The sequence below is a fragment of the Notamacropus eugenii genome, chromosome 2 (assembly GCF_028372415.1).
Source record: "Notamacropus eugenii isolate mMacEug1 chromosome 2, mMacEug1.pri_v2, whole genome shotgun sequence".
Classification (NCBI taxonomy): domain Eukaryota; kingdom Metazoa; phylum Chordata; class Mammalia; order Diprotodontia; family Macropodidae; genus Notamacropus; species Notamacropus eugenii.
Window position 1 is genome coordinate 240,830,298 of NC_092873.1, and position 12,999 is coordinate 240,843,296.

The window sequence follows — 12,999 nt, forward strand, 5'->3', positions numbered from 1 at the left end:
AAATCTCTTAACCTTTCTGCTTCCCAGTTTCTGGGCTATAAAAAATAAGATAATTACACTTGCAGCTCTAAGCTCACAGGACTGTTGTGGAATCAAATAAAAAAATTCATATAAAGTGTTTTATGAACCATAAAGACCTATATAAGTGTGTGGTATTATTAACATGAAAAATGAACAGTCAGTGAGTCAGTCAGCAAGCTTTTATTAAATGCTTACTCTGTCTCGTGACACTTTCTTCTAATATTCTACACTGGTTGTCTCTCACTAATTTGCCATATCTCTACAGGTATGATAACAAAAGAAACCTTTCTTCCTGACTATTCCTGTATTTTCCTTTGGTCAAACATCTACCTGGACAAAAGGGACAAGTGTAAACCCATTGTGTTTCATTACAAGACTACCAGGAGACAAAGCTCATTATACTTTTAAAAAATTGGCCTTTTGGGATGTGACTACTGTGCATAGGCAGCCCTCACTGATACTGCCATTGATATTTATCTGACTGGCCAAGTCAATCATGCTCTCAGGATGGTGCACCTAAGAAAGCACATTAGAGCTTTAGTCAACCAGAGGTCCATGTACCCTGGGCATCTGAGCTCTTTGTGAATTTATGGAGAGACTGAATCTGTCAGTCATCCTTCTTGAGTTCTTACTGTGGATAGAACATCAGCTAGATATTTTGAAGATTTTTTTTAAAAAAAAGGAAAGACACTGTGCTATGATTGATTATATTTTTATAGGGCTACATTTTCAAACAGCCCTAAAGAAGGTATTCCTTTCTCCTAGTGTACTTTGCTGGTTGTTTAATTATTTCAATCATGTCCTACTCTGTGATCCCATTTGGAGTTTTCTTGGCAGAGATGCAAGAGAAGTTTGCCATTTCCTTCTCCATCTAATTTCACAGATGAGGAACTGAGACAAACAGGTAGAGGTGACTTGCCTAGAGCTGCACAGTTTGTAAGTTTCTTAGTCTGAAATTCACCTCATGAATAGAAGAAGTCTTCCTGATTCCAAGTCCGGTGCTCTATCCACGGCACCACCTAACTGCCCCTTGTGTGCTTTGCTAATTAGCATCAAATGATCAGTGATATCTAGATTATATGGTCTGTGTTCTGATCAACAGGGTATATTTGAGATCCAGATCAAAACCATGAATTTTTCATTCATTGATACTCAGGTACTGCTTTATGGGCAAAAGTCATTTGGTTGGATTGTTATACTTCTGAGTGCAGCCAGGTGGATTCACTCTTATGAAAATATAGTCATCAAGAGTATTTGTTAAAAATTATTTCATTTTATCTCCACCCAAGCTTAATGATCAAATACCTTTGAAACACACGGAACATACTTCATATAGAAGTCTTTATCCGTGATAGGAAATCCCTATTAAAAGCTAGCGACATATTTAAGTACCATGTTTACACCTTAGACCAGGAAAGGAGAAGGAAAAACCTTTTCTTTAATCTTTAAGAAACATTTGTTTCTAAAATACATCTTTTCATACAGAGATATACCAGGTTCTCTTTGACTATTTGACCTGTTATATGAGGGCAATGAGCTTTCCCTGGTGACTCCAATTAAAGGAACTGTAAATATGGAGCATATGTTCTTGTAATTGATTTTATTGTTGGTCACAGTTTCATTACAATTTGGTTCTAAAGCTTGAGGTTTGTTTAACAGTTATGCTTTAGGCTCAGCAATAATCAGGAACTTCAGGGCAATTCATTATGCTCTGCAGTGCTTTGACCCTTTGGAAAACAGTGTCTAGTTATTGCCTCCAAAGCTGAAAAGAGATGTCAAGAACATGGAGAGAGCTGCAAAGGTTTGGGAAATTAAAGGTTTGGGAAATGAGATGTCCAAGAAAAGTTAAAGGTCTGGAACAGAGAAAGCTCAGGGAAAACAAATAACAATTTCCAAGTATATCATGGTTTTGTGTTGGGTTTTTTTTTTTTCACATAGACACTGATGACCAGCTGTTCTCTGTTTCCTCTGAGGACCAAAGGAAGGGAAATAAAAATAAAATTAAATTGACAGTATGAGGGACTTAGCTTGGATGGGAAGATTAACTTAAAACCAGGAGGATTATTAAATACTACACAGGGCACAGAAGGTGGTTTTCTTAAAAAAAAAAAAAGTAGGTTAGATTTTCATCTGTTTGAGATGTTTTAGGTGTTGTCTATTTAGTGGCTAGGAGGATAGACAACTAGAGAAACACTTTCTTAAGGTTTTTCCCAGCCGTGCGATATTGTAATTTTATATATATATATATATATATATATATATATATATATATATATATATATATATATATACACACATATACACACACATATGTATGTATATATCAATATATGTATGTATGTACGTATATACATATACGTATATACAGAGAGAGAGAAAACTATATATGGATGTAAACACATATGTACTATGTAACTCAAATGATTGATTTTTGTGGTCAGTATAACTTAGCATAGATTTTCTTACATATTTATTCTAAAATCCCAGTAAATTTCAAGGCAATATAAAAACTATAGGAGCTAACAATGAGGTAGAAAATAAAAGTACAAAAAGTCAACTGAAAAACAGAAAGATAAAGGCAGATGTTCCTAAATGGCAGAAGATCAATGTCTAGTATTTTAGTGCTGTTCTGGGGGGAGAGAGGGCTGAAGGGAGTTGGAGAAAGTGACAAGAAGCCAAATGAAGCTTTAAATTATTTCAAGGTTTTAATAGAGATCTCCTTCTTGGTCATGCATGCATCTATTTCCTATAAACTCAAGGCAAAAACAAAAACAAGTAAAAGAAATGCAATTTTAACCTTAAGTGGCCAGAGGAAATTAATTTGTTACAGAAATGTACACTGCTCCTGCTCATTTATTGAATGATTAAGATGATATTTTTTTTTTTGGCGGGGGTGTTAAAGGTGGTGTAGCCAAAGTTCCTCCGTAATTATTGCCAGATATTCTCCCGAAAATGTTTTGAGTGAATGAATTGGCACTTTCAAAGTGTGATATCATTTAGGTTCTTCGTTAAGGCAATATCAAGGCCAGTCCTCCATTACTCACTGGCAGGCAGCTACCCTTGATGGGAAAATGGTATTTCATTTTTAAAATATCTTTAATGGGACAGTATACTAAAGAGATCATTAAAGGGGGAAGCAGGAGCAAAAAAGGTGAAATGTTAGCTGGATGGTAAAATTCCATTATTGCTGACCTTATAGGAACAGAAATAACCTTTAGAGTTCACTTTGTGAGAAACTGCGTTAGCAGAGCAATATGGGCTATTCCCGGCCAAGCCTGCACTGCATACAATGCAAATTCGATAATAGCAAAGTTCATTATGACATCACTTCAGTATGAGAATTCGATTTAATAACCTTCAGGAAATAGAATTTGAGGAGTTTGAGGAAATTTAGAACAGTGGAAAGAATAGTCTCTAAAGTCAGAATACCTGGGATAAAATCTTACCTCTGATACTTGGTTTTGTGCAAGTTACTTAACTTTCCTTGGACTCAGTTTCCTTATCTGTAAAATGATGAGATTTTACTGGATAGTCTGTGAGATTTCTTCTAGGCCTAGATCAGGGGTAGGGAACCTACCATCAAGGCCACATGCGGCCCTCTAGGTCCTTGGGTGAGGCCCATTGACTGAGTCCAAGTTTTACTGAACAAATCCTTTTATTAAGGGAATTTGTTCTGTGAAGTTTGGATTCAGTCAAAGGGCCATACTTGGGGACCTAGAGGGCCACATGTGGCCTTGAGACCACGGATTCCTCCCTCCCTTCCCCCCATCCCCTGGTCTAGATCTAGGAAAACACATGGACCTTTTTCAAAACATAATTCCTGGTTAACAAAAATGTACATAGAAGAGTTGAAGTCTTCATTTCAAAGTAATGTTGTATGCCCAACCTTGATTTTAGAGGACTAATGATGAAACATGCTACCTGACATCCTGATAGAGAGGTAAAAAACTCAGTGAAGAATGAGACTTTTTTTTTTCTGAATGTGGCCAATACAGAAATTTTTTTGCTTGGTTATGCATGTTTGTAATTGGGTTTTCTTTTTCTTTCATTCTCAGTTGGGGTTAAGGTGTTGGTGTAGGAGGGAGAGAAGATGGATTTTTGCTGATTGAAAAAAATTAAACGTCAAAGTAGTGTTGTAAATATAATAAAGGTGAAGTGGCATGAAGTATGTTGCAGATTACTTCATTTCTAGAGGCAATGATTTAAACTAAAGTGTTAATGATTAGCTGCTTGACTTTTTTCTCTGTATTCATGTGAGTGGGATCTTAAACGGAAATCACCATTTGTTGAGGCATCCAAGGTATTATTTCACTACAAATTTGAATTTGGTTCTGCTATAGTTCAGCAACTGTTTAAGCTTTCAAAATTATGTAAATTATTCAAAGAGTAGGAGTTGAGGATCTTTTAACATAAATTCTATGTGGAATTAGTTTTTCAGTGATCAGAATATAGATTTTTTTTCATTCTACTCTCCTCCAAAGCTCTGCACTCCAAGGGAATATGACTGTGTCTGTGAGACATGACAATCAAGTAAAAAAAATTTTTTAAAAGAATTTCATCAGGCATATAATCCATATCATAAAGTGTTGGATTAGAAAGAACTTGAAAGTTCACCCAGCAGCAGAAATGGTGGATTTGTGGGAAGATAACTGAATTTGAACTGTGGCTCTATTACTAACTACCTTTGGGACCTTAGTTGAGTTGCTTCCTTATTCTGAGTCTTAGTTTCTTCATCTTTAAATCAAGAGAATTGGATTAAAATCATCTCTAAGGTCACTTCCTTGAAATCCCTAACATTCTAGTTGAAGAAACATTGACAATGCAGAAATTCATTTGATCATATTCCTGACAATAGGGATTTTTAGAACAGTTATCATGTGTCAGGTATTCTGCTAAGCACTGGTAATACAAAAAACACAACCACCATCCAAAAATATGAATGGGGAGAATTGCAGGCATGGGGACAGCCAGTGAAAAGGCACAGCATTGAAAGATGGAGTGTAACATGTGAGAAACAGCAAGGAATTCAGCGTCACTGGAATACATGGAGGGGAGCAAGGTGTAAGAAATATAGGACGGAACCAGGAAGACCTTTAAAGGCTAAATAGAGGCAAGGGTAAGGTAAGGCTACAAACTTTTATTAAGTGCTTACTATATGTCAGACACTGTCCTAAACCCTAGAGGCATAAATACATATAAAAAGACTCTCCAGAGCTCTCTAAAAAAATTGCAGTCTAATAGAAGACAGGGCGAAAAAGGGAACAGCAAAGGGAAAAAATAGGAGTAGAGATAGGGGATGGTACCAGGGCATGGTTCCTCCTCAGGAGGAACTCATCAATAGAAGGAGGCTGATACACCAGAGAAATGTTCCAGGGAGAGAAAGCCATACAGTCTGATGATTGTTTCAATGATTGCAGATGAGACATGGTGTTAAAATCCAGAATGTCATCAGCACAACCATGAGATGAAGGAGTATAATTCCAGAGGAGAAGTAGACTATTTCAGCTAGCATCCCAATTTGACAGGAATAGAGAATGTGTAGATGGGGAGTAACAGGAAATATTTATAAAGTTAAATGTGAGACATATTGTGGCAGACTTTAAATGCTCAATTTGTAGGGTTTTTTTAGATTTTTGACTGTGGAGGCAAATAGGAAGCAGGGGAGTGATATGGTCAAGTCTGTGTCTTAAAATATTAATTTTGTAACTGTGTAAAAACTGAATTATAAAGAAGAGAAAATGGAAGCAAAAGACCAATAAGGAAGTAGTTAAAATCATTCAAGTAAGAGGTGATTCATCTTGAATGGGGAATGTCATCATATATGTGGAAAGAAGGATATGGATTGGAGAAATATTACAGAGGTAGAATCAATAATACTTGGCAACTGATTAGATGAACATAGTGGGATGAGTCAAGGATGATGATAAGGTTGTAAGATTGGGTAACTAGAAGAAAGATAGTTTCCTTGACAAAAAACAGGAAGGTTTAGAGGAAGGATAGACTTAAGAGAGAAGATAAGTTATTTTGGACGTTGAGTTTGAGATGCCCGTGGATTATCCATGTGGATATATCCAGCAGGTAATTGGCAATACAGGAAGCTAATTCAGGATAAAGAGTAAAACTAGAAATACAGATTTGGGAGTAATTTGAGTACAGATGATAATTCAAGTAACTGGAATAATGAGATTTTCAAGAAAGTGGGTGTGTGTAGAGAGAGGAAGAGAGTGCCCAGGATAAGGCCTTAGGGAACACTCCAAGTTAATGGGCAAGGGATTGGTGATGATCCAGGAAAGGAGAACAAGAAGACCAGTAAGATAGGTAGGAGAAAAACAAAGAGAAAATAGAGGTATGAACTCTCAGGGAGCAGAGTATATCCAAGAAGAGAGCAGTAGTAAAAGCAGTTAAGAGGCATAGACATAGACATAGAGACAGAAGTTTAATGGTGTGGGATTGTAAAACAGATTTCAAGAAGGATAGACAGTTATGTGAGTTTTTATTATTTTGATCCTTTACTGAGTTTCACTGCCTTTGAGGGAGAAAAAAAAGGATAAATGAAAATATTTTCACAATATTAGATAGACAGATAGACACATATACATATATACACAAGTATATATACATACATGTATACACACACATACACATGTGTGTATTTTCCAATTCTCTTCTCTTCATAGACAAACTCCTAGAAAGAGCTGATATATTTGTTGCTATATATGTGGGCAGATATATGTGTGTGTATATACACATATATGTGTGTTTGTTTCTACATATACATATGTGTGTATTTTCCAATTTCTCTTTTCTTCATAGACAAACTCCTAGGAAAAGCTGGTATATTTGTTGCCATATATATGTCTGTGTGTATAATATACATATACATACATGCACACATGTGCTACAGGAGATCTGAGTGTGTCAGCAGCTAGGAAGAAGTCAGTGGATAAAGAGAACGAAGATGAAAAGTAAAAGGAGTAAATGGTGGCACAATGGCTCTGAGAACCAGTCTGCATATAGCTTTTGAACAAATCTAACAAATGAATCTGGGACATTTCCATATTAGGGTGAATGAATCTTCTAGGTCTCTGCCAATGATGTCTCCTCCTTAACTAAAAGCTGCAGTTAGAGTCATTTTGGTAGCTTGGTAGCTTTTCACTCCAATCTAAGAAAATGCCAGCTTGCTCAGCTTCTAAGTCAGTATGACACAGAACAGCACCACCTCCAGTATCCTAATTCCAGAGTTCTCTTTTCAAGCTTACTCCCTGTAGTAATTCCATTTCTTCTTCAACCTCACTTCCACACCTAAACTCCTTTTCATCCTCACTGGGCTCTGTTCTCTTTTCTTATCTCCTTCATTTTAGCATTTAGTCTCTCCATCTCCAGTCCTGACTCCCATGCTCAATTACTTCAATGACTAGCTTCCCACTCTACAATCCCTTAATATCCCAACCTTCTGCCATTCCTGAGCTCCTAATGCTCAACCAATGTGTCAGAAAGAGAAAGAATATTGGATTTTTAGCCAGAGAACCTCTGTTCAAATTCTGACTTGACCATTTACTAGCTGTGTGACTTTGGGCAAGTCACACAATCTTTCTGGACCTCACTTTCCTCATTTGTAAAATAAGGAGGTTGGGCTAGATGACCTCTAAAGTCCGTCTACCTTTATATCTAGGACCCCATGAGCCTATGAACCCTGGATAATCCCAACCATCTAATTCCTCCTCTGCTTTTGGACAGCTTTCACTGGTGAAATCATGTTGATTTCATCCATTATAAATTTATGGTGCATAGCTTTAGCTGAGTCTTCATTGTTTCTTGGCAACTCTAAATATCTATAAAAAGGGGATCATAATACTTGCATTACCGACCTCACAGGGTTGTTACAAAGAAAACACTTTGTAAATTTTAAAGTGTTACAGTTATGTGAGTTTTTATCATTTTGATCCTTTACTGAGTTTGAGTAAAGCCTTTGAGGGAGAAAAAAGCATAAATGAAAATATTTTAACAAACTGAGGAGCCAAACAAATAATTGCAGAAGGAAAGAAAGTCAGGCCATTAAAATCTTAATAGTTGAACTGATAATACATATGGTATTATATAATATATATATTATGTTATCATTATATTATATTATATACTATATACTGCATTATATACTGCATTATATACTGTATTATATACTATACTGCATTTATCATTGTCCGCATTTAAGTGAATAAGCTAATCCTTTAGCTTGAATAGTGTAGTTTGGGGGTGAGTTGGTTGGGATTCAAGAATGTCTAATTTCGGGTAATATGCTAAAAGGAAAATGTAATACATGGTCTTCAAAAGACAAATGAATGGTAGGGACACCATGAGTAGGGGAAGAGAGAAAAAAGAAATATATTAGAAAGATATAGGTATTAGAAATATTTTTAATCTGTGTGTTTTTTAAAATGTGTAATCCCCTCTGGCCTTATAACATTAGTCAATTGGAATAGAGTGGAATCAATGTTGAAAATGTGTAATATCTCCTTCACTAGTCCTGTCTCTAATCTGGTAATATAAGAAGATATTTTAAAAGAGGATGTTTTGGGGGGCGGAGCCAAGACTAGAAAGACACACTTACGCAGGGTCCTCCCCACAGCCCACAAAATACCTGTAGAGAGGGACTCTCAACAAATTTTGGAGCAGCAGAAGTGGAGAACAACAGAGTGGAGGAGATTTCCAGCCCATGGTGACCTGAAAGGCCCACAGAAATGTCGGTTGTGCCAGACACGGAGCAGAGCGCAGAGCCCAGCCCAGCCTTGGCCGAGCAGCGCAGCACTACGAGACTCTGGGAGGAGGACACCTCGGGGGCGGAATCTCCAGTCACAGTAGAGGATCCTCAGATCCCTTGGCCCACAGGCACCAAAGGTCAGTGTCGGGGTTTTATCAGCAGGCCAGCAAGGGAGAAGGGCCTTCCCATAGCTCTGGTAGCAGGCAGCGGCCACAGAGCCTGCACAGCAGCCCATATGGAAGCTCCATTGTTGGAGTGTAAAAATCCCTGGGGGCATTGAAGAGCTGACTCTTGCCTCCACCCTGTGGGGAGTTGGTCTTTGTCTCACACTGAATGGCAGCCCTGTGCATCCAGCTTAACCTGAAAATCAGCCCCGAGTGCTGACTTGGGAACTGGAGGCCAGGTGGCTGTGAAGAGGTAACTGCTAAAATTCTGGGCATAAAAATCCCTCTCTGCATCCACATGCTTGATTGTGCCACCTTGGAGGAACTGAGATCTCGCAGATTCCCAGAGTATACCCTACTGTTGACAAAGGACCCAAAAGTCAAGTAACTGGTTGGGAAAATGCCCAAAAAAGGGAAAAAAAAAATAAGACCATAGAAGGTTACTTTCTTGGTGAACAGATATCTCCTCCCATCCTTTCAGATGAGGAAGAACAATGCTTACCATCAGGGAAAGACATAAAAGTCAAGGCTTCTGTATCCCAAACACCCAAAATAAATATTCAGTGGTCTCAGGCCATGGAAGAGCTCAAAAAGGATTTTGAAAATCAAGTTAGAGAGGTGGAGGAAAAACTGGGAAGAGAAATGAGAGAGATGCAAGAAAAGCATGAAAAGCAGGTCAACAGCTTGCTAAAGGAGACCCAAAAAAATGCTGAAGAAAATAACACCTTGAAAAATAGGCTAACTCAATTGGCAAAAGAGGTTCAAAAAGCCAATGAGGAGAAAAATGCTTTAAAAAGCAGAATTAGCCAAATGGAAAAGGAGGTTCAAGAGCTCACTGAAGAAAATAGTTCTTTCAAAATTAGAATGGAACAGATGGAGGCTAATGACTTTATGAGAAACCAAGAAATCACAAAACAAAACCAAAAGAATGAAAAAATGGAAGATAATGTGAAATATCTCATTGGAAAAACAACTGACCTAGAAAATAGATCCAGGAGAGACAATTTAAAAATTATGGGACTACCTGAAAGCCATGATCAAAAAAAGAGCCTAGACATCATTTTTCATGAAATTATCAAGGAAAACTGCCCTGATATTCTAGAACCAGAGGGTAAAATAAATATTGAAAGAATCCACCGATCACCTCATGAAAGAGATCCAAAAAGAGAAACTCCTAGGAACATTGTGGCCAAATTCCAGAGTTCCCTGGTCTAGAAGAAAATATTGCAAGTAGCTAGAAAGAAACAATTCAAGTATTGTGGAAATACAATCAGGATAACACAAGATCTAGCAGCTTGATCGAAGGGCATGGAATATGATATTTCAGAAGTCAAAGGAACTAGGACTAAAACCAAGAATCACCTACCCAGAAAAACTGAGTATAATACTTCAGGGGAAAAAATGGTCTTTCAATGAAATTGAGGACTTTCAAGCATTCTTGATGAAAAGACCAGAGTTGAAAAGAAAATTTGACCTTCAAGCACAAGAATGAAGAGAAGCATGAAAAGGTAAACAGCAAAGAGAAGTCATAAGGGACTTTACTAAAGTTAAACTGTTTACATTCCTACATGGAAAGACAATATTTGTAACTCTTGAAACTTTTCAGTATCTGGGTACTGGGTGGGATTACACACATACACACACACACACACACACACATACACAGCACAGAGTGAATTGAATAGGATGGGATCATATCTTTAAAAAATGAAATTAAGCAGTGAGAGAGAAATATATTGGGAGGAGAAAGGGAGAAAAGGGCAAATTATCTCTCATAAAAGAGGCAAGCAAAAGACTTTTCAGTGGAGGGAAAAAGAGGGGAGGTGAGAGAAAAACATGAAGCTTACTTTCATCACATTCGACTAAAGGAAGGAATAAAATGCACACTCATTTTGGTATGAAAAAAATAAAAGAGGATATTTTGATATATGTTTCATATAGCAATGATTACATGGCAAAAAAAATTATTTGTCTTAAACAGTGAATATTACATGGACTGCCTTCAAGTCAATGCTTCTATTTTATTATGACTTGGTGACTGTATATCAGTAACAAAAATCAATAATATAGTTGATCCAGAACTTATAACCTTGATTTGCTTATTTTAAAATCCTTTAACCTATATAGAAATTTCATGATGAAGGTTAAGATGGAACCCACTGAGTATGTAATCCGTCTTTCAGTCTTCAGGAGTCCTCTTAGGAGGTTGGCAAATATTGGCTAAGTGCTTTTTTTAGTGACAAGATAATCTTTGGGGAACCCTGTGAACCATTCAAGGAGTAGAAGACATTGTCCCTGCACTCTGCTCTTGCTCATTAGGAAGTCAGGAAAGTTAAATAACAGTACCAGAAATAACACATCAAGATGCTAGGAGCCATCATTGTCGGTACATGTCTAGTTGCCAAGTAGATTATACAAGAAAGTGCTATAGAAGTTAAGAAAATGGAGAGTTCTCATCAAGTTAGGGAGATGAAGCCAAGTCAGCAATCATTTATTAAGTATCTATAGATATGTAATAAATATACAAGATCTTCTGTTAATAAAAATAGGATCAAATATGTCTGAGAGGCAGCTGGTAAAGTGCCTTGCTAGTAATTCATGCACCTCCATGCAGGATTTGAGCCAATAATTATGGCTCTTATCTGGCCATACTGCTTTCCATTTTTGCAGAGAATCACATTACCAGTCATCACCATGTAATATAAGTATTCTGTTGTTCATTATGTTACTATAATGCAAGCTTTCTGTTTCTTATTTGATTCATTTTTTAATTTTTTATTGCTTTGGACTTTTGGTGTCTAGGAAGATAAGCAGAAATTTTCCATATTCTCCTTTTTGGAAGGAGTTGGAGTTCTTTCTCATCTTTAGCCAATAGTTTGGTCAATAAGCATTTATTAAGTGCTTATGTGCCAGATGCTCTGCTATGAAAAACAAACAAAACAGTTACTCTTTTTGAGGAACTCACAGTCTAACGGGGTCGAAAATAATCAAACAACTTTGCGTAAGCACTATATATTTATATTTATATTTATATATATATATACACACATATTCATATGTATTCATCATATACACATATACATACACATATGTGGTGAATCAACAGAAGGAAGGTTTTAGCATCAAAGAGGATTGGCAGAAGCTACTTTGTAGAAGGTGGAATTTTAGCTGGGATAGGAAGGAAACCAAAGAGTGAGAGGCACGAATGGAGGGGAAGAGAACTCCTGGTACGAGGGACAGCCAGTGAAAATGCAGTCAGGAGATGGAGTGTCTTATGTGTGACATATCAAGGAACCAATGTCATTCAATCTCAGGGTACATGAGTGTGGGTAAGGTGTAAGAAAACAGAAAAGGTAGGAGGAGGCCAAGTTATGAAGGGTTTTGAATGCTAAACAGAGGATTTTATGTATTTATTTTTGGAGTTGGGAGGGAGCATTGGAGATTATTGAGTAGGTCACACTTGTGTTTTAGGAAGATCTGTTTTATAGCTGAATGTAGAATGGACTGGTGTGAGGAGAGACGAGGCAAGGAGATCAAATGAAACGCTAATGTAATAATACAGACATGAGGTGATGATGGCCTGTACCAGGGTGGTGGCATTGTAGAGGAGAGAAGTAGGCCTATGGAAGTGATGTTACAAAGATAGAATTGACAAGATTTGACAAATGATTGGATATGTGGTATGTAAAAGAGTAAAGAATTAAAAATGACACCTACATTATGAGCCTACATGACTGGGAGGATGGTGATATCTTCGCCAATAAAAGGGAAGTTCAGAAGAGGAGAGTTTTGGGGAAAAGATAATGAGTTCAGTTTTGAACATGTTGAGTGTTGATATCTATAGGACTTTAATTTGAGATGTCCAATAGTCAGTTGAAGAAATGAGACTAGAGGTCAGAAGAAAAGTTAGCGTTGCATAAATAAATCTGAGAATCGCCTGTGTAGACATAATTCTTGAACCCATGGAAACTGATGAGATCATCAAGCAAAATTGTATAGAGGGAGAAGAGAGAAGTGAAAAGAGGAGAAGTGAAGCAAAGTAAAGGCTTGGGGGAT

The 12,999-nt window shown here is 37.1% G+C and overlaps 1 protein-coding gene across 1 annotated transcript in view; it reads left to right on the forward strand.

Annotated features, from left to right (window-relative positions):
- Positions 1 to 12,999, forward strand: part of UST (uronyl 2-sulfotransferase) — a 400,010-nt gene that overhangs the window by 218,919 nt on the left and 168,092 nt on the right. The window lies entirely within an intron of this gene.